Source organism: Sciurus carolinensis, chromosome 12, assembly GCF_902686445.1.
Source record: "Sciurus carolinensis chromosome 12, mSciCar1.2, whole genome shotgun sequence".
Lineage (NCBI taxonomy): Eukaryota > Metazoa > Chordata > Mammalia > Rodentia > Sciuridae > Sciurus > Sciurus carolinensis.
The window spans coordinates 13880255-13899069 of record NC_062224.1 but is presented as its reverse complement, the minus strand read 5'-3'; positions in this window follow the sequence as shown (position 1 = coordinate 13899069).

Here is an 18815-nt window from a genome sequence, read left to right as displayed (position 1 = left end):
GCTGTGCTTTTCTTCTTCTTCACCTATTTTTTTTTTCAATAATGTTACATATCAAATTTTGGCTATGTCAGCCAAGTAAGTAATAGTATGGAATAACTGTTACTAAAAGGGTCAGGTAGTACAATGTGATTCCATTTCCTAGCTTATACCACACGAGAATTAATTACTGCCTCAGTTTTCCATTTGCTTTGTTTGGGATGTGCTGATCAATAACTTTCCAGATGCTCTAACACACCTGGCATCTGACTACTAAGAGTCTTGCCAAATGTTCAGACACAGTTCCAAACAATCCGTGAATTCCATTCTTCCCTGTCCTGCTCCACTCCTTCATGGAGGGTGTCTTCAGAGTTCCCCATTCTTCTGGTCCAGTTTGTTCTAGAGGTGTAACAGAGCCGAATGCTTGGGCCTTCCTCATGCTATCATCCTGGGGTCCTGTTATGCTTTCCTTTGCTAGTCTAGTCACCTAATTGCAGGGGAATACATCCTTTTTGAGAAAACTTGCAGGTCTCCATGCATTCAGTTTCTCCACCAAGGATTCTTTCTGCCTGGCTGCAGGGGTCTGGAAGCAAAAGGAGTGTCTCAGACTGGGGTCCTGCTTCCAGCCTTGTATCTCATAATGCTTGTCTCACAGGATGCCCCACAACTTGCCAGAAGTGGGGAGAAGTCAGTCAGGTGGCCATTCAGAACTGTTGCTCAGTGAACAAGCAGGACCATGGCTTCCTCTAGTGGACGAGGGGACCCTGGAAGCAGGAGAGCAGACTGCTCATCTGATCTACTTTATAGCTACTATTCCAGGGTTAGTGTAATATCTCCAGCATTGTGTTGGTAGCCAGACATGTTTTGGCTTGAACATTTTGCCTAGTATCTTAACATTTTATTTCCTGGAAAGAACCAAAGTAACACCATTTTGTTCTGAGCTAATTCCATTGTATGCTTGCTTATAATGTTTACTTTGCAGCCTCCTGACAACTGTATCTATGTTGACAGTACAGCAGGACCTTCCCGTGTCCCTGACCATGGCCCTGATGTATAACAAATGACTCAGAAATGTGTAATCAAAACAATTCTCTCATGAATTCAAAATATCTATCTCAATAGGGTCTTTCTGATCTATATGTGCCTCACTTATTCCTGTGGTTTTTGTGGCTTTTGCCTTTGTAAACTCTGTACTTCCAAAATTCAGGTGCTGGGAGTTCTCTGAGGCATAAGCCTGCTCCCAGCTGCCACTTGCCTGACTTGCTCATTAAAGACCCATTTTTTCCCTTTCAATTTGGCTCAGTATGTGTAGTGGTTTGTAATTCTTGTGCACTCCATAACAGAGGATTAGCCATGGTTCAATTATACCCAACTGTTTTGGTTTGGATGTGAGATATCTCCCCAAAGCTCACATGTGAGACAAAGCAAGAAGGTTTAGAGAAGAAATGATTGGGTTATGAGAGTGTTAACCCAATCAGTGAACTAATCACCTGATGGGATTAATTGAGTAGCAATTGGAGGCAGGTGGGGTGCCATTTTGGTTATATATTTGCTCTCTCTGCTTTCTGATCATCATGTGAGCTGCTTTCCTCTGCCACACTCTTCCACCATGATGTCTGCCTCACCTTGGGCCCCAAGGAATGGAACCTGCTGTCTATGCATTGCGACTTCTGAAACCGTGAGCCCCAAAGTAAACTTTTCCTCTGTAATTGGGCTGGTCAGGTCTTTTAGTCACAGCAGTGAAATTGCTGACCCAAACACCAGCATTTTTAAAAAGCAGGATGTTCTAGTTTGATCTAGTACATTACATTCACCATTGCTGCCCTTACCTTGCAGGATGTACCCCTTTCCTAAGCTGAATTCTCATGTATTTCTTGCATGACTAGAAAGGACTGGACTGGACTGAACTGGTAGAGCAGTCTTGTGATATGGTGCCTGGTTGTTGGAAGAGGTTCGCAGCATGGTCTGCACTTCCCTTATGCCACCAATACACTTGACCCTGAATGAATATTCTATGGCTTATAGTAGGATATAATTTATGTGCATGCCTGGCATGAATTTCAGAACAGAATAATACTTATCTTATTTAAAAACTAAAATTTATTTTTAGGCAAGTAATATATGCACACAGTGAACAAATCAAGTGCCTGTGGTTCTGAAAGGCTCATGCTAAACAGTGGTTAGTCTTAGGTTGGTCTACTTGGGAACCCACTGGTGGATTTCCCACTTCTCAGAATCATAGCCTGTTATGTCTTCAGTTCAATATCTGAGAAAATTTTTACTTTCCTGTGCTATAGTTATTTCCAGGGGGAGTGTTATTCCTATCCCTACTAGTCCATCATGAAGGGATCTTGTTGTCTCTCCCCTCTTTGTTTTTTATCAAGGACTGTGACCTTGGTCATGTTCTTGGGCTACTCTCACCTTTTGCAGGGAAACAATCTTATTCCATTTTGAGAAGAGAGTGTTTGGAGCAGCCTTGGACATCCTGACCCTTTCTGCCTAGGAACTAAATGGAAGTTGGTAAGTCGTTGGATAAAACAAAGAGCTGTGCTTCATTTGTTCTCACAAAGACTGTGATGGTTCTATGACACTGTAGTATTGGGCAAAATAGACTTTTGTTGTTCAAGATCAATTTAAATGTATATTATGTTGCATTTAGTTAAACATGAGAAAATTTAAAAATAATTAGAAGAAAGTGTTTCTCCTATTTTTCTGGTTTTGTAACAAATGTATATCAATATCTGTGATTTTTTTTTATTCTGATATTCAGTGGATTTCTCTGCTTCTACCTTTTTTTCATATGTTTTGGCATTGTAAAGATATCACTTTTAGAGTATTTTAAGTTTATTTTTCTCTGCAATTCCATTGTGGAGATTGAACATCAGGAGAGAGCCATAGAACACCCTGCCCATGATTTCATGATTTCTACATGTGGGTAGATAACATTAAGCCTGAAGCAAGATGGTGGCTAAATTTGTTGAGGTCTCCAGAACTTCATCCTATTTGGTCAATGCTACTTTTATGTTTTTCTTTTCCTTCTTCCTTCTGTCTCTCCCTCCCTCCCTTCCTTCCTTCCTTCATTCCATCCTTTGTTCCTGACTTCCTTTGAAGCACTAGGGACTCATCCCAGGACCTTGAACATGCTAAGCTAGTGCTCTCCCATTGAGCTACACCCCAGCCCTTAATGCTGGTTTATAAGACACAATTTCATGTGCACAAGAAATGTCACACTTCTTATTCCCCTAACTTTCTGGGTTGTTATTTTAGATGTGGAAAGTGGAAGTGGGAATAATAATAATAATAATAATTAATATTATTATTATTTGATACCAGGGATTGGACCAGGGGCACCTTATCAACTAAGCCACATTCATATCCCTTTTTATGTTTTATGTTGAGACAGAGTCTGGCTAAGTTCCTGAGAGCCTCACTAAGTTGCTGAGGCTGGCTTTGACCTCAGGATCCTCGTGCCTCAGCCTCTGAGGTGCTGGGATTACAGGTGTGTGCTGCCACACCTTGCTGGAAGTGGCATTATTACATCTGAACTTCATCTGTTGAATAGTTTACTGAGAATGAACTCTGTTCCCCATAACCTTGAGTTTTGAACCCAGATAGTTACCTCATCTGTGCAGTTGGATAAACTGAAGTAGAAAGAAAAAAAGGTGAAAGAGTGATTGACACTTACCTATATGGAATACTTCTGGAGAAAGACAGACTTCAAGGGTAATTTGTCTTCTTTTCTAGTCATTTACAACGAAATCTTGTCACTGACACTTGCTAGCATGTGTGTCTTAGTGATAGTTCCCTGTTCCAAACTTAGAGCAGTTAAGTAGATTTACATTTTAAAAACAGAAACAGGGAGATTCTTATATTAATGGCACTATGAAAGTATGGCTAGCCCTTACCCTATTCTTCATGTCAACGAGACTAGATTCTATCAGTCTATATTTCTTGCTGCCTCTGATCTGGAGTCTGACATTTCATTGATTTCATCATTCTTGGTCTGTCAACATATGCTGTCATTTCACCTTAGAGAACCTCCTGGAGTCCTTGTTTATACTCCACGATCTTGTCCTTACCCTCAGTATAGCCCGTCGCCACCTCTTCAGTGGGTCAGTGCAATGATCATACTGTGCCGGCTCCACAGTATGCGCGTTCTTCCACAAATCTACATCTTTCAAAATTCTTGCTACCACACACACAAAATCTACCTTCTCCCCTAGTGTCAGTCCCAGCTCAGTAAATAGCAGTGCCACACTATTGGTTGTTAAGACTAGTGACTTGGGAGACATGTTAGATTTCTCTTTTTCCTCTCATTCCATCTATCAGCAAATACCATCAACAGTCTTTTTAAAAATAGCCAGAATCCAACCACTTTCCAGCTCCTCCACTGGTACCACCATATCCAGGTCACCTTCTTCTTGTGCCTGGCCTGTGACAGGATCCTAACTGGGTATATTTATTCCACACTTGCTTCGTTCCTGTCTCCACATAGAAGCCAGAAGCTCTAGCTAACAGGTCACCGTGGGGCTCAGAGACTTCCAGGAATTTCTTGTCTCTCTCAAGGTAATAGCTACAGTCCTTACAACGGCTTCACACTCACAATCCTTCAATCCTAAACAACCTGTCCTTGCCTCTCCCACGGTCCCTTGCCCACAGTGTCCAGCTTTGAGATCCTCAGACATACCTGCACCCTCCTAACTCAGAGCCTGTGCATCCGCAGTCTCCATTGCCTGGAATCCTTGAACTCTAGATGTCCTGCTCCTTCCCGTAGTTCTAGTCTCTGCTCAGTGAAGTTTTCCAGTCCCCTTTCTCTATCTAACACAGTCCTCCTCTCTCACTCCCTCACCCCACTTGCTTTTTCTTCATAGCATGTGTCACCCTGATTTATTGTGTATACACACATGTATACCTACCTACTTACCTATCTAATAAACTTTCTTGTATATCATATCTCCTCCCTCCCCAAATTTAAGCCCATGTAGAGAAGTGGTTCATCTGTACTATTTGCTACCAATTTCTGGTATCTAGGCTAGGTAGTACTGCACACAAAGTAGGCATATAATAAATGTTTGATGAATGAATGAATGAACTGGTATTTTTAGTATAATGCTTTCTACCATGCCTCACCCCACAAAAGTATGGCTCACAAATGATTGTACCATATGATTTTTATGGCTTTGTTTATGCTCTGGGACTTTGTGAGTATGTACTTTTTTTTTTTTTTTTTTTTTTTTTTTTTACCTCTCCACCATATTTTCCACTCTCATTATCCTCTGATGCAGTTCTCAGGGCAGGTTCCACACATACCTTGACGCCAATTCCTCCAAAAAGAGGATTCACTTTGTCAAAGTTCTGTTTCCTTTCAAAGTTCCTCAAAAAATTATTCTTTTTTGTACTAGGAATTGAACTCGGGGGTATGCAACCAAGGAGCCACGTCACCAGCCCTATTTTGTATTTTATTTAGAGACAGAGTCTCACTGAGTTGCTTAGTGCTTTGCCTTTGCTGAGGCTGGCTTTGAACTCACCATCCTCCTACCTCAGCCTCCTGAGCCACTGGGATTATAGTCGTGCACCATTGCACCTGACCAAAAATTTAAACATAGAACTACCATATGATCCATCAATCTCTTTTCTGGGTATATATCTATAGAACTGAAAAAGGATCCCAGAGATATTTGCACACCCTTATTTACTGAAATGTTATTCATAAACAGATGAGGTGGAAGTGAACTATTAAAGATGAGTGGATAAAGAACTTGCATCGTCTACCTATAGTGGAATATTATTCAGCCTTAAAACAAAGGAAATTCGGTTATATATCACCACATAGATGAGCCTTAAGATCATTATGCACAGCGCTGTGAGCCAGACATGAAAGGACCAATACTGTGTGATTTCGGTTACATGAGGTCCTTAGAGAAGTCAAATTCATAGACTAGTGGTTGCAGGGTTGGAGGGAGTGAATGAGAGCTGATGTTAATAGAAACAGAGTTTCAGTTTTGCAAGATGAAAAGGGTCTGGAGGTCCATTGTAGAACAAGGTGCACATACTTGACACTACTGTGCTATATATTTTTAAAAGTTAAAAAGGATGGATTTTATCTTGTGCATTTTTTAAACCACAATTAAAAAATGAATTCTGCCCCTTTTCCTTCCCAAATGCGATTATCCATCCTTCCAATTTCAGCTCCAGGGCTAGCTATCATCCTGGATTGCTCCTCCTGCCTAAGACATTTTTCTCTCCCCTGAACTCATATTATAACTAGGTTTCAGATATCCTGGGTGCACTTATTTGATTTTGTCAATGATTGTCTTATGGGTGTCAATAATTTTTCCCCAGGTGAACATCAAATTATATTAGAATGGGTGTCGTGCCCAAGTTTTTGGTAATCTGTACAGTGAATTTACAATTTGGACGATGCTCTTACTATTAATAATCTTTGATGAATTGGATCAGGTTAATGGCAATTAACCTTTAAGATCTTTAGAGAGAATAAATCTATAACTGCCTTTGATGCTGTTATGGTCTGGCTTATGATAGCTATACTAATTTTTCCATTGGTCCTTAATTTTAGTAACTGGTTAATTTAGAAATAAATCTGTCACCTCACCTCTTCTATATATTTCTAAATTCCCTTTGTACTTTTTTTATCCTTATAAATATTTGGACACTTTGCATAAGTACCCATTTAGAAAGCAACCACTTGAACTTCAGGAAACTTTTGACATTTGCAAAATTAAGTGATGTTTTTACTAATGCTCAATGTTCTTTCTGCTATCTTTTGAACAATCTTATTCTGCAAAGAAATAATGTCTCTTCAGGAAAGAGACACTGACATTTTCCTGACTAGACACCTTTAATAATTCACTATCGACAAATATTCAGAATATTTAGTGCTATGTCTATGCCTAACTCCTCAATGGAATGAATCATTCATTATTTTGTACCATTTCTGAAAGAATAAAAAGGCCCAAAGTCACAGCATGAGTATATGTATATTTAATACTTTTACTGCACATGTATTAAAAATCAGTATTTACTCTTCATAAAAATAGGATAATATAAGAACTGATGTGCTGATACAAAATAAAATAACCTTCCCTTTGTGGTTGCAAAGCAACCAAATGCTGCAAACTCTATAGAATTTGGAAAGTTGATAAATGAAGGTTCTTGTGCCTATTTGTCCTCTATGCTGAGATTCCAAGAACTTCTGTCTTCTAAGTTTTATGGGACAATTTGCCTTACACATAGGACAGAAACTCCGGTGTGACAATGTGGCCATCATCAGATAATGGCCTACACCAGCAGGTTTGAAATCCAGGAAGCACCAAGAGACAAAATATTTTAATAATTAGGTCTCTTTGTCAATTAATAAGCTAGCTTTCTGATTTATACTTTTATGGACAATGAGTTAGGTTAATGTGCATCATGACCGGAGGATCTTAAGTTATTTTTTGTTGTTGTTGTTGTTATGTTGTTTGGCCTAGAGGTTTTAAATCTCCAGTTCTAGCCATCATCCCTGGGACCAGCTGTTGCTCTTCCAGATCACATGAGGACATATTGTGAAGAAGACAGAATGGTAAGACCAACGCTGAAGAGGCCATGTAAACACTGACAAATCGCTAAAGCACTGTGGGAGAGACAGAAGTCCCTAGTGATTGCTCATGAATGGGGACAAGTTGGGGTGCACATTGATGTAGGGCGTTCTGCTAATTTCCTTTGGCATATCCGGTAATGGAAGTATCAATCAGGAAGCTGTAGGTCAATGGCAGGAGCTGTGGGTAGAGCAGATGAGGATCAGGACAGAGTCACATGTGTCTAGCTGAGAGAACTCATTGACACTCTGCACACCCGTATGCTTTTGTCAGTTCTATATTTCCTCTCCCTAGGGTTTTGGCTGCCAGAAATGTCATGAAACCTACGAGACAAATGCTCCCCAAAGAACAAAAAATAGTGCATTGACCTAAAGGGATTCGGCCTTTTAAAGTGGTTGTTATAGTAATGCCTGAGAGGATCCGGTCAAATCTCTCTGCACCGTTAGACCGTCCCCAGCCCTGCACCTTCCAAAGCTGAGTCTGGCTCAAAGAGTTCAAGTTCTTCCTTTCATTTGACACTGAGTTGTTGGTTCTCAAGTAAGCCAGGAGAAGAAAAAAAATGCACCCTTATCATTTAATAACCTCCCAAAGTGCTCACCTCCTGCTATCATCCCCTTGGGGGTTAGGGGGAGCATGCAAAATGAGCATTTGTTGAGCAAGCAAACATCCCAGCCATTGCATATGCTAATTCTAAGTTTAAGTTTTCAAGGAAATGTCATATTATTTTCCACAGTGACCATGCAGCTTAGATTTTTTAAAAAAATGCAGTAACATCAAATACAATTGATAAGAACAAAAATAGGCAAGTCTCAGCTGGGTGCAGTGGCGCACCCTGTAATCCCAGCAACTGGGAGGCTGAGGCAGCAGGATCGTGAGTTCAAAACCAGCCTCAGCAACTGCGAGACACTAGGCAACTCAGTGAGACCCTGTCTCTAAATAAAATACAAAATAGGACTGGAAATGTGGCTCCGTAGTCGAGCTCCCCTGAGTTCAATCCCTGGTACCCCATCCCCCACCAAAAAAAAAAATAGGCAAGTCTCTTTCTTGCCCTATTTGATCACATGATTTGATTATTTTTCTGAAACATGATTTGTTTCCTTAAAAGTCTTGTTTTCTTAATTTGTTCTCACAGATGGTCATTCTATTGTGTATCTCAGATTTAAAGGAGATTGAAGCAACACTCAAGTTCCCAATCTATCTAGGTCCTTTCACCACTTAGTTTAAATTCCTGTTTTCCACAAAGTTATGGCCTTCATCCTTTCTCCAGTTTACCAAATTCTACTGTTTGTGTAGCGACCCTGTCCTTGTCTCTGTCCCTCTCATAACAGTTACAGAAGGGTTCCTTATGCATTCATTCACAGATGCCTGGTCCTGATCTTAGACTCCTCTCAGCATTCTTGATTCACACATTTTATAACTGGAGAAGACTCAGTCACAAATCCATCACGAACACAGGCAACCATTGCCTCCCATATTTAGACAGACATTTGATATTTTGATAAAATTTTGCCTGATATAATCTTGATGTATTTATATCTTAGTTATATTTTGATGTAATATTGAACTATCCCTTGTAGGAATTTCAGGAAGATTAGACACGTGCGAAATAGCAAAGAGTTTTTGGTACATTTAATGCCCGATAGATATTGTGTCATGGTTATAGAGTATACATGTCTGTGCAGAAAATCAAATTTCAGTGTCATACGGTCCAAATTCCTGGTCACTTTGGACACAGTTCTCGGGAGCTCTGCTGGGCAGGCTCCAACAGAACTGGGAGAGAAAGACCCATTGAATGAAAATCTCTGCTATCAGACTGTTTTCCTTGGTTCTAAATCTGGCTCTGTTGCTAACTTGTTTTGTGACCTTGAGAAAGTCACAAATTTTCACCTCTGTGCCTCAGTTTCTCAATCTGTAGGTTTGGAGTGTAACTGCTCTGCAGAGTTCCTATTAAGACTGAGCGGGGCAACTTACGGTAACACTTTAAAAGTGACTAGGTTCTCATGCACATGCTCAATAGATTTTAGCTTATGTCATCTAACGAGCAGGGCAATGGAATTCTGGTTGAAATCCTTGGTTATTTGTTCAATTACATTTTTGCCACATGCAAATAATCATTTTCCCAAGGAAATTGGAGAATTAGAGAAAATGTGCCTCCTATCAAGATTACAATAATTATAAGTTGTTTATGGAGTTCAATCAATAGAAAATATTTATAAAATGCCTACAGCATGCAAATGATAGATTTCTACAAAGGTCAAAGGGTATTGGTCATTACCCCTGCCCTTAAGTATTTTCTCATTTAGTTGAGAGATTAGTCATGTAGATATAAAGATTAGGAACAACACCAGCTGAAGGATAAGAGGAACAGGTGGCTGGCCTTGTTATTGCTATTTTACCATATAAATGCAGAAGTAGTAAAGACTTTCAGATAAAAGCTTTTTACTTTATGGATTTTTCTTTTTTTTTCTCTCTGTTTTCCCAACAAGTGGTATTTTGAGAATCAATTGACAGACTTCTCTAAAATGCAAATAAGATGTCCAAATTAAGGAGCAAGAGAAGTTCAAGAACAGTGTGGGTTCTAAAACCCACATTTTAAAACATTTTATTGTAAAATGTTCAAATATATTCTCAGGATAGAATAGCCAAATGATTTCCCATGCATCCACCCTTCAGATCCAACCATTGTTCAGGTTTTGCCACATTGGCCCCATTTATCCTTCGTCTCCCCTCGATAAAGTCTTCTGAAGCAGATCTGCCCAGGTGTCCTGTCATTTCATTCTTAAACAGTCATGATGCATCTTGTCATGCAAGGGGTCACTAGTGCCATATTGGGTAACTATATTATTATAGGGGAAAACGTACCAGCAGAGAAGCAGCAGAGTGTCCAGAAAGTTCCCTACTCCCAGTTTCCCAAGGCATAAGGCAGACATTGATGTCTGGTGCATACAGTGGTCAAAGTATCAGCAGAGAAGGTGCTCTGAGGGAAAACAGCAAGCCTGCCCCTGATTTGTGTTACATGGGCTGAGCCTAAGAGGATAGCTCACAGGCCTAAGTTTCTGTAAGTACCAACAAATTCATCAGGGAATGTCCCGGCTCAGAAACAGCTCTAGAGAGATTGCATCCTGAGGGTCAACATCTGCACGCAGGGGCCAGGGTCCAGCCTTCCTTGGCAGAAATCCCAATGTCGCCCAGGAACTTGCTGCCTTAATACAGAGGGGCCTGGCTAGCTGGGCCTGGCTGCTTTAGCTATTAGGGCAGGAAAGAAGTGAGTCTCCAGAACCACCACAATCTGCTTCTCATTAAACCTCTAAGAAATAAGGACATTTTCTTAGAGAACCACAATGTCACTAGTACACCTAACACAAAGAATAACAACTTTTGGTATCATCGAATGTCCAACCCATAATTGACTTTCCCTGGTAAGGAGTTGTTTCAAACTGAGAGTTGTGACTCATTTGTGGGACGTGAAATGAATCAGTGCATAAGTCTCAGGATTAAGACAAAGGGGGAGTATAAAAAAATACAATGCATCACAAATATGGTGGGATTTTCTTTCCTGCAAATTGCTGTTTCAGTTATTGGTAAGTGTGCTGGGTTTGAGAAACAGTATTCTAGGGAATTTTCAAGCTAATCCCTCTGTCCACACCCTGTCTCAACAACTAACAATTTAATTCAATCTTTGGGCATCAAGAAAGCATACTGATCATTACTCTAGGCACTTGTTACTGGGTATCCTAAAGAAAATCAGTTATTTTCTCATTAGACCCAGATGAGCGTAGGCACTGGTACCGACGAGTTCTGCTTCCTCAAGTGTTGAAATATAACATCAGAGAAGCACGCCAAGGCAAGCATATTGAGCAGGTTTTATTTAAAGGTAATAATACAGACTTCTCCCGGGAGGGAGAAGGGGGCCATGACTGATGTTCTAAAGTCCTAAGAAGTGAGCGCACCCTACATCTTTTATAGGTTAAGGCCTCTTTTGTTCTCCAGTTCTCTCACCTCTTATCTCTCCTTCCTGCCTACATGACTAGGCCTGGTTTTGCAGGTGAGATGCATGAAGCAAGGAGCAAATGGGCAGGGGGAGGGCCAAAGTGATTCAGCCAGGCAAGAGCCCAGGTGGCGTTAATTAGTAGCTCCTTGCTTGCAGTCCTTGACAAGGGCAGGTAAATTTGGTAATCAGTGGGCTCTGGAGATCCTTGACATTCCATTCTTCCAGGGGCAGTCTCCAACTTCCAGAGGCAGATGGCTTTCATGGCCTCCATTTCCTCCATTTGACCCAATCCCCTATTTCTACACTAACTGCCTGTCCCCAATTCTGGTTCCGGCACTGTCACAGTATACCTTAGATCAGTCAACACGCCATCCTCTTCTTTTACATTCACCTGGAAAATAATCTAAATGAGTGTCAAGAGAAGCCTGGCATTTAGCCATTCAAATTTATGGTTTCAGAGGTGGTATTAGGAATGATATGGAATGTGAAGATTTTGGGTCAAGGGTTCTATGTCCACCCTAATTTTAGATTCCCACGAGCTATGAGATCTCAGAATAGTTTTGTACACAGAAAAGATGAAGCCTGTGTTCATGCTGGGATTTAAACATCAATGACATAAAGAGATTCCCTTGCGTGGTAGGTTACACTATAATCCTAAAATAAGGGGGAGGACACTGTATTAGCTTGCCAATGCTGCCTAACAAATAATCCAAACTTCTGGCTTCACACAGCAAATGTTTTTTCACAGTTCTGCAATCAAGAAGTCAGAAACCAAGCAGTCTGCAGGGTAATGCTCCCTCTGAGGCTTTTTGGGGGAGATTCCTTCCCGTCCCTTCCAGGTGCTGTTGGCCTGAGGCAGACAGGGCCGATCTGTCCTCCTTTCACACACCTTCTTCCTATGTGTCTCTCTGTTTCTCTGTGTCCTCTCCTTTTCTCTTATGGACACTAGTCAATGGATTTAGAGCCTGTTTTAAGTCAGTATGACTTCATCTCTAGCCTCAATTAATCACAGCCACAAAGATTCCAATTTCAAATAAGGTCATTTTCTGCCATTCTGGGTCGGTATGGATTTCAGGGGGAGCATTATTCATTATGGTTACAGATGGGGAAATTATGGATGTATTAAAGAGTTTGAGCATTGATTCTACGATTGTCTCAAATGACTACTTTGGTTGTCTTGTCAATGAGAAAATATGACTTAATCTGGGGTAAGGTCAAAAGCCCCTCCAGATGATTCCAATGTGCAGCCAGGGATGTAAGATTTTTTTGAGGTGCTTTCAGTAGAGTTTGGGGTCCAAGATCTTTTCCTGTGTACTAGTACTGAAAGATCAGAATCTCTGACCTGTTTCTAAACTTTTAGACTTTCATAAGATAAAGCATCTTCTGCCTCCTTCATCCATCTTTGTATAACATGGAGCAATAAATTCAGAAGCCAATTATAACACCCAAAAATTATAAGTGAAGAAAAAGAAAAATAATGGGTAAAGAATAGTTCATTTTTCTTTGGACTCATTTTCGCTATGAAAGGGTTGTCAAACCCAACTGCATTAATAAAATAACCCTCAAATTTCCATTAATATCTTCTTGACAAGTTGTTAATACCTACTGTGGTATTTATAAAACAGCAGGAACCTATTTTGGGGTGACAACTTTCTCTGTCCTGAATGTGTTAAAAAAAAGAAAAAAAGAAAAAAAATCCCCTTGAAATATACTGAGGGAAAAAAACATCAGAACGTTTGAAAAATGAGGAAAACATGTTCATTGGCAGAATTTATTAAATATAGAATTTAATGGCTAACTTCATTGTTTAGAAAAATGCCAATATTGTTGAGGATTATGATCAGTCAGGGAATTTCTGGATTTTTATTGGGGTCTAGTAAGCTGGGTTTAATCCACAAGGATGTCAGAAGGTCTACGTTAAAAGTTAAACATACAGATGATAATCTTGTATCTCACATGGGGGTCGCTTTGAAATGGCTGAACTTGAGTTTGGCCAAAGAAAGGAAAATTTAGACTTTTTAACTGTTCATAGTGTAGAAAGTGCAGTTGAGTGGTCGGGGGGTCTAAGACGGTAGAACCAATTCTGCTCCTAGAGCGCATCTCCCTTTAGGGGGATTAGGAGGATTTTCAAAGGTACTGTAAGTTTTCCCAACGTTGTAACAACTGATATTGTTAAGAAAAGACTGTGCAAGGTAACAGGCGATGAGTCTCCAAGTGGCTACGTTTGGATTCCATCACTAAAATTTCATATAGCAGCAGGCTTGTAAATTGGCTATAAGGTTTCATAAAACCTGGAAAACACAGATGCATCTTTATTTTTGTTTTTCAGACAATCTGTTGTGCTTACCATACTGTCTCCATTTTCTTTATAGCCCGGAAGCTGATTGGCCATTTGTGTTCATCTTTATGTCTACACTGTAATGACTTCAGCTTCCGGTGGTACTATCATTGCTATAGAAACCCATTCCTGGTCATGAAAAATAAAACATTAAGTGTCTTCTCTTACAACATGTTCCTCCTGGGATTACCGCAGAGAGAACTGGCACATCAAGGCCTGTCCACCTCCAGTTTGTTCCTGCTGGCTCCCTCCATCCCACTATTATGGGGAAGTAGTTAGGTGCTATGTCCTTCACATAGCAAGTCCAGTAGCTCTTGGAAGCTACTGAAATTTCTCCAAACAGAAGGTTCTAAATTTAACGTTGAACTTAACTTTGCTGTTTTCATCTCTGAGGGAGGGGTGAAATAAAGAGTCATTGTACAGGTTAACCTTTCTGAAGATGGTGTTCTGATTTGGTAATTTGGAAGTAGGGGAGGAAACAGGGACTCTCCGGGAGATGGTACTAATGCATCGGAGCCTACACAACATCTTTCCATTACATCCTCAAAGCCCCAGAGAATAAGCAATATTTCCTTTGACCTGGTGTTCACATGTACAGATGAAGGAAGGTCATGGGGACAAATGATTTGTTCCAGATTATATTCCAGACTATAACAAAAAGGGAGTGCAAAGAACAGAGAACTTTCATCCAAAGAGCAAGTATGAATTATACTTTGCCTTATAATGCAATTTAGCTTCTAAGACAAATCCAAGGATCTGATTCTCCCCAGGTTTTGAGGCTAAGTTTGGAAAAAACTTAACCTTAGAAACAGTATATCAAGAACCAAAGGTAGTAACAAATTTATAATTTGGGACTGTGAGCAAGAAAAATGGTTTTCTTACTATCTTCACTACTTTAATTGGTTGCCATATGAACTCAGTTCCTTGCTTTCTTCCCCATTATTTTCTGATTGCTCCTGTTTGGGCACTAGGGACATTGCCACGTCTGGGTTTATGTGGGGTCTTGGACATGGTTACTTAAACAACCAGGGACAGTTTTTAAGTCCAATGACTCCCATGAAAACAGCAAGGAAAGCAGACAGCAGTGAATTCTCATTTGGGAATAGCATTCAAAGGGAACGGAGGTTGTCACAGACAGGAGCAGCTGGGTGTGGTGACCGCTTCCCCAGTCAGGGACTTCCAAAGGAGAAAACTGGATTTGTAGCAGAATCATCAAGATATTTTTCCTGGTTCGACAGCTTAAGTCAACCAACTGTCCAATTGACCAAAACGTTTTTCTGTTTGCTTGGTAATCGGCGTGAGGAATGTGGTCACTTGGTGGACTCTCAAGTGTGTCCTCAGGCCCCAGCCCCATTCTTCACCCCTTACTATGACGCTGCCAATGGAGATCCAAGGAAACAGTCCTGTGGAGATGCTGAAATAATGTCTTTCTCCCTTTTCTCTATCTCATTCTCCCTTTTCCTCTCATCCCCAACTCTTGGTCTTTCTCCCTTTCTCTTATCTAGAAGGTGATCTCCAGCTGTCTTGGTTCTCCTTTCCTCCCCTTCTCCTCCCTCTCCTTGGGGTCTTGAGGACATCAATGGCAGAGAATCCAACTTCGAGAAAATTTTATACAGGTCAAATTACTTAACCCCTTTATGCTCAGTTTCCGGGTTAGAAAATCAGGATGATCATAGCACCAACACAATGGGTTGATGGGAACGTGCCAAGGGCAGAGCTTGGCATAAAATAAGCAGCACATCATAACTGGCATTATCACCCTCGTCACTATCATGAGGTCTACTCCATGCCAGGCACCACGTGAGCCTCTGAGGACATACTGCGGAACTCCCTGTCCTCCTGGGGTTTACAAACGTGCAGGTCTGTTGGAGGAGTTTAATTGACAGTTGGATAAAGGTGCAGTTTTGAATCAGCAGCAAATGAGGAAAGGCCATTTCATCTTCCTTTTTTTGCCATAAAAACGTTCAAGCCTGGGAGCATGGGTCTTCCCGTGCTGTGGCACCTGGGGGCACTCATGGAAATAACCCAGGAAGTATTCAGTGAGCTGCCCGCAGAGCTTGGGAGAACCCTGGTTACTTGCTGAGCCTCATAGCTCTGTGCTGGTGCAGTAGGCTTCTGTTAGGGACTGATTCTGCAGACTCAGATGCCACCGTCGAAGCAGAAACTCCCAGACATCTGATGCTACCTTTTATTGAGAGTTGTGTCTACATGACTGTTATTCAACTCAGTACTTTGCACATTACCCATTTTACATATGTGTGTGTGTGTGTGTCTGTGTGTGTGTGTGTATAGAGAGAGAGACAGACAGACTTATAGATATCATTTTTGCCATTTTACATGCAGAGAAACTAGGTAGGTGAGAAGTTAACTGACTGGGCCAAGTTCACACTACTAATCAATGGTGAAGATTTCCAAATGCATGTCTGAATGTCCCCGCACATACGTGCCTCTCAGTGAACTGTGTCTAAAGTTGTAAAACTGTTCCAGATGATCAGCTCTTTAGGGAAAGTTCACTTTTGAGCAGGACTGCCCCTGGTTCTCCATGCCCACATGTGCCCAGCTGCTTGAATGACAATTCTGTTAGCATGACAACTAGCCAGAACAAGTTGGGAATCTTACAAATGACCAGAGTCATCATTGCTTAAAATATCTTTGCTGTAGCACGGAAGAGCAAAGCTCTAAACTGTGTGCATGCAGGCACACCCCGCAACACGAACACACACACATGCATGCACACACATACACACATGCACATGAACCCACAAACACAAGCTCACACACAGTCTTGAAGAGACAGAAACCCCCCATTTGGGGATGTGTTGACCATAAATGTTGGAAGTGGAAGATGGGGCAGAGGCCCCTGGACACAGGCTGCAGACACTGACATTGGCCCCTGCTGTGGGGGTCATTCACCCTGAAAGAGCAGCCAGGGTGTTAAAAGGTCTCCATCTTCCAGGGTCTGTTCCTCCTGTCCCTCTCTCTACCCAGCTCTGTGTTTAGTCAGCAGCTGCTGCAACCCCTCTAGTTTCTGCTGCTCCTGCATTCTCTAATGGCTTAAAATCCTCCCTCAGCAGCCTCTCTGAAGGGTCTCGGGGTTTACTGAGGAGATCGCAAAGATTAAATCGCATAGGCTTCTTTGTTTCCTTAGGTCACACTTTAAAATTCTCAAGGATTCAATTTTCTCTGGGAGGAACTCAGTATCTGGTTTCAATAGACAAGGACAGTTAGGGTGGTGGAGCACCTGGCTGTGGGTTTAAGTGGGAGAGGGAAATGCCCAGAAGGGAAGGCCCACCCCTCTGCATCCGTGGCCACTCCTCAGAGAGCAGGAGTCCTACAGAGGCACTTATCCGGTGGTCTCTGCTTTTATCTATAGCTTCCGCCTGGACTGGACCTTCCTTCAGCTCTACAGGAAAAAAGACAACACGTACACATCGTCAGTCATATTTGTAGTCTTAAATGCATATTTAGGGAAAAAAGCAAGTAGCAGGGATGAGCCAGTGGTCAGCACTCAGCTGGGAGAACTCTGCAGCAATTTCTTGAAGGTGGTAGCTTTCTCTTTTCCCTCCAGATTGGCGTTTGTCTGGTCTACATGGCTAAAAAGAACTTGCTGTTGTGTAATTTTATTGAGTTGAATGGTTTCCTCCCCAAACCCTGGAGCCTCGGAATGTGATCTGATTTAGAAACAGGGTCTCTGCAGATGTACTTAGTTAAAGTGGGGTCCTATGGACATGGGGTGGACCTTAATCTAGTGACTGGTGTCCCTATAAGAAGAGAAGAGACACAGAGGAGGAGGTCACATGAAGACAGAGATTGGAATGTCATGTCTATAAGACAACAGGTGCCAAGGGCTGCTGGCAGCTCCGGAGGCTGCAAGAGAAAGCCAGCCCTGCTGATGCCGTGACTGAGGACCCCTGGCTCCAGAGCTGTGAGAGAGGGCCTTTCCCTGCTTCAAGTCTCTCACTTAGTGGTACTTTGTCACAACAGCCCTTGAAACCTGATAGAGCTGCTGACCAGAAGTGCTGAGGTGCTTATGGTTTGCACAGATGTCTGCAGATTTTGCCGTGTCGCGGGTGTTTAGATGCCACGCCTGGAATGGAGTCAGACTGAGGGAAGAGCAGGTGGACAAGGGATGGAGGAGAGGGAGGAAGGAGAAATGGCAAGCATAGGAGAGGGAGGACAAACCAAAGAGGAGGAAGATGGGAGTCGAAAGATCAGGGGTCTCAAGGGAGAGGACAGGAGCCACACCTGGGTCCCTCAGGGCAGGTCCGCTGATAATACTGACCGTCACAAACACTCCCTGGTGTTCTGTGAGAGTGGACACGTTACTTGGACACATTCCCACTACCTTGGGAGGAAGTACCACCATGTTCCCTTATTCATTGATGAAGATCAAAGAGGTCAAACAACTTATTCGTGATCACACAGCTAGCGATGGGCATAGACAAGATTCCGACCGGACAGCTGGCTTCAGAGGGGCTCACTGAGCGCCAGCCTCTTGGGCTCAGCCTGATAGCAGAGGCACTCCTTCAGGAAGACCTTTCACCACGCGTTCCAGGTTGAGGAAAGCCCCGTGGGGTGGTCATGCTTCTTTCTTCTTCAAACTCATTCAACTCTGCTGGGATCTAACTGGGGTGACTCAGCATAGATGAACAGGCACCTAACTGAGCATTATTTCCCACAAAGAGAGAGCAGGAGATTTCAGCCATGTGTGCTTGTGAACTGGAATAAATGGCAACTCTTCCCATCAAAATCCAAGGAGCCCGGCAAAGATGGTGGAGGCCCTCTGTCCTCACCCTTCAGCACTGCCTCCAAACCCAGGCATCCTTGCCTATAGCTGCCTACCTGAGCTTCGGAAGAGGGAGTCTCTTAAAATCAGGGCTGTGGCAGAGGAGGTACATTACCTAGATGTGTA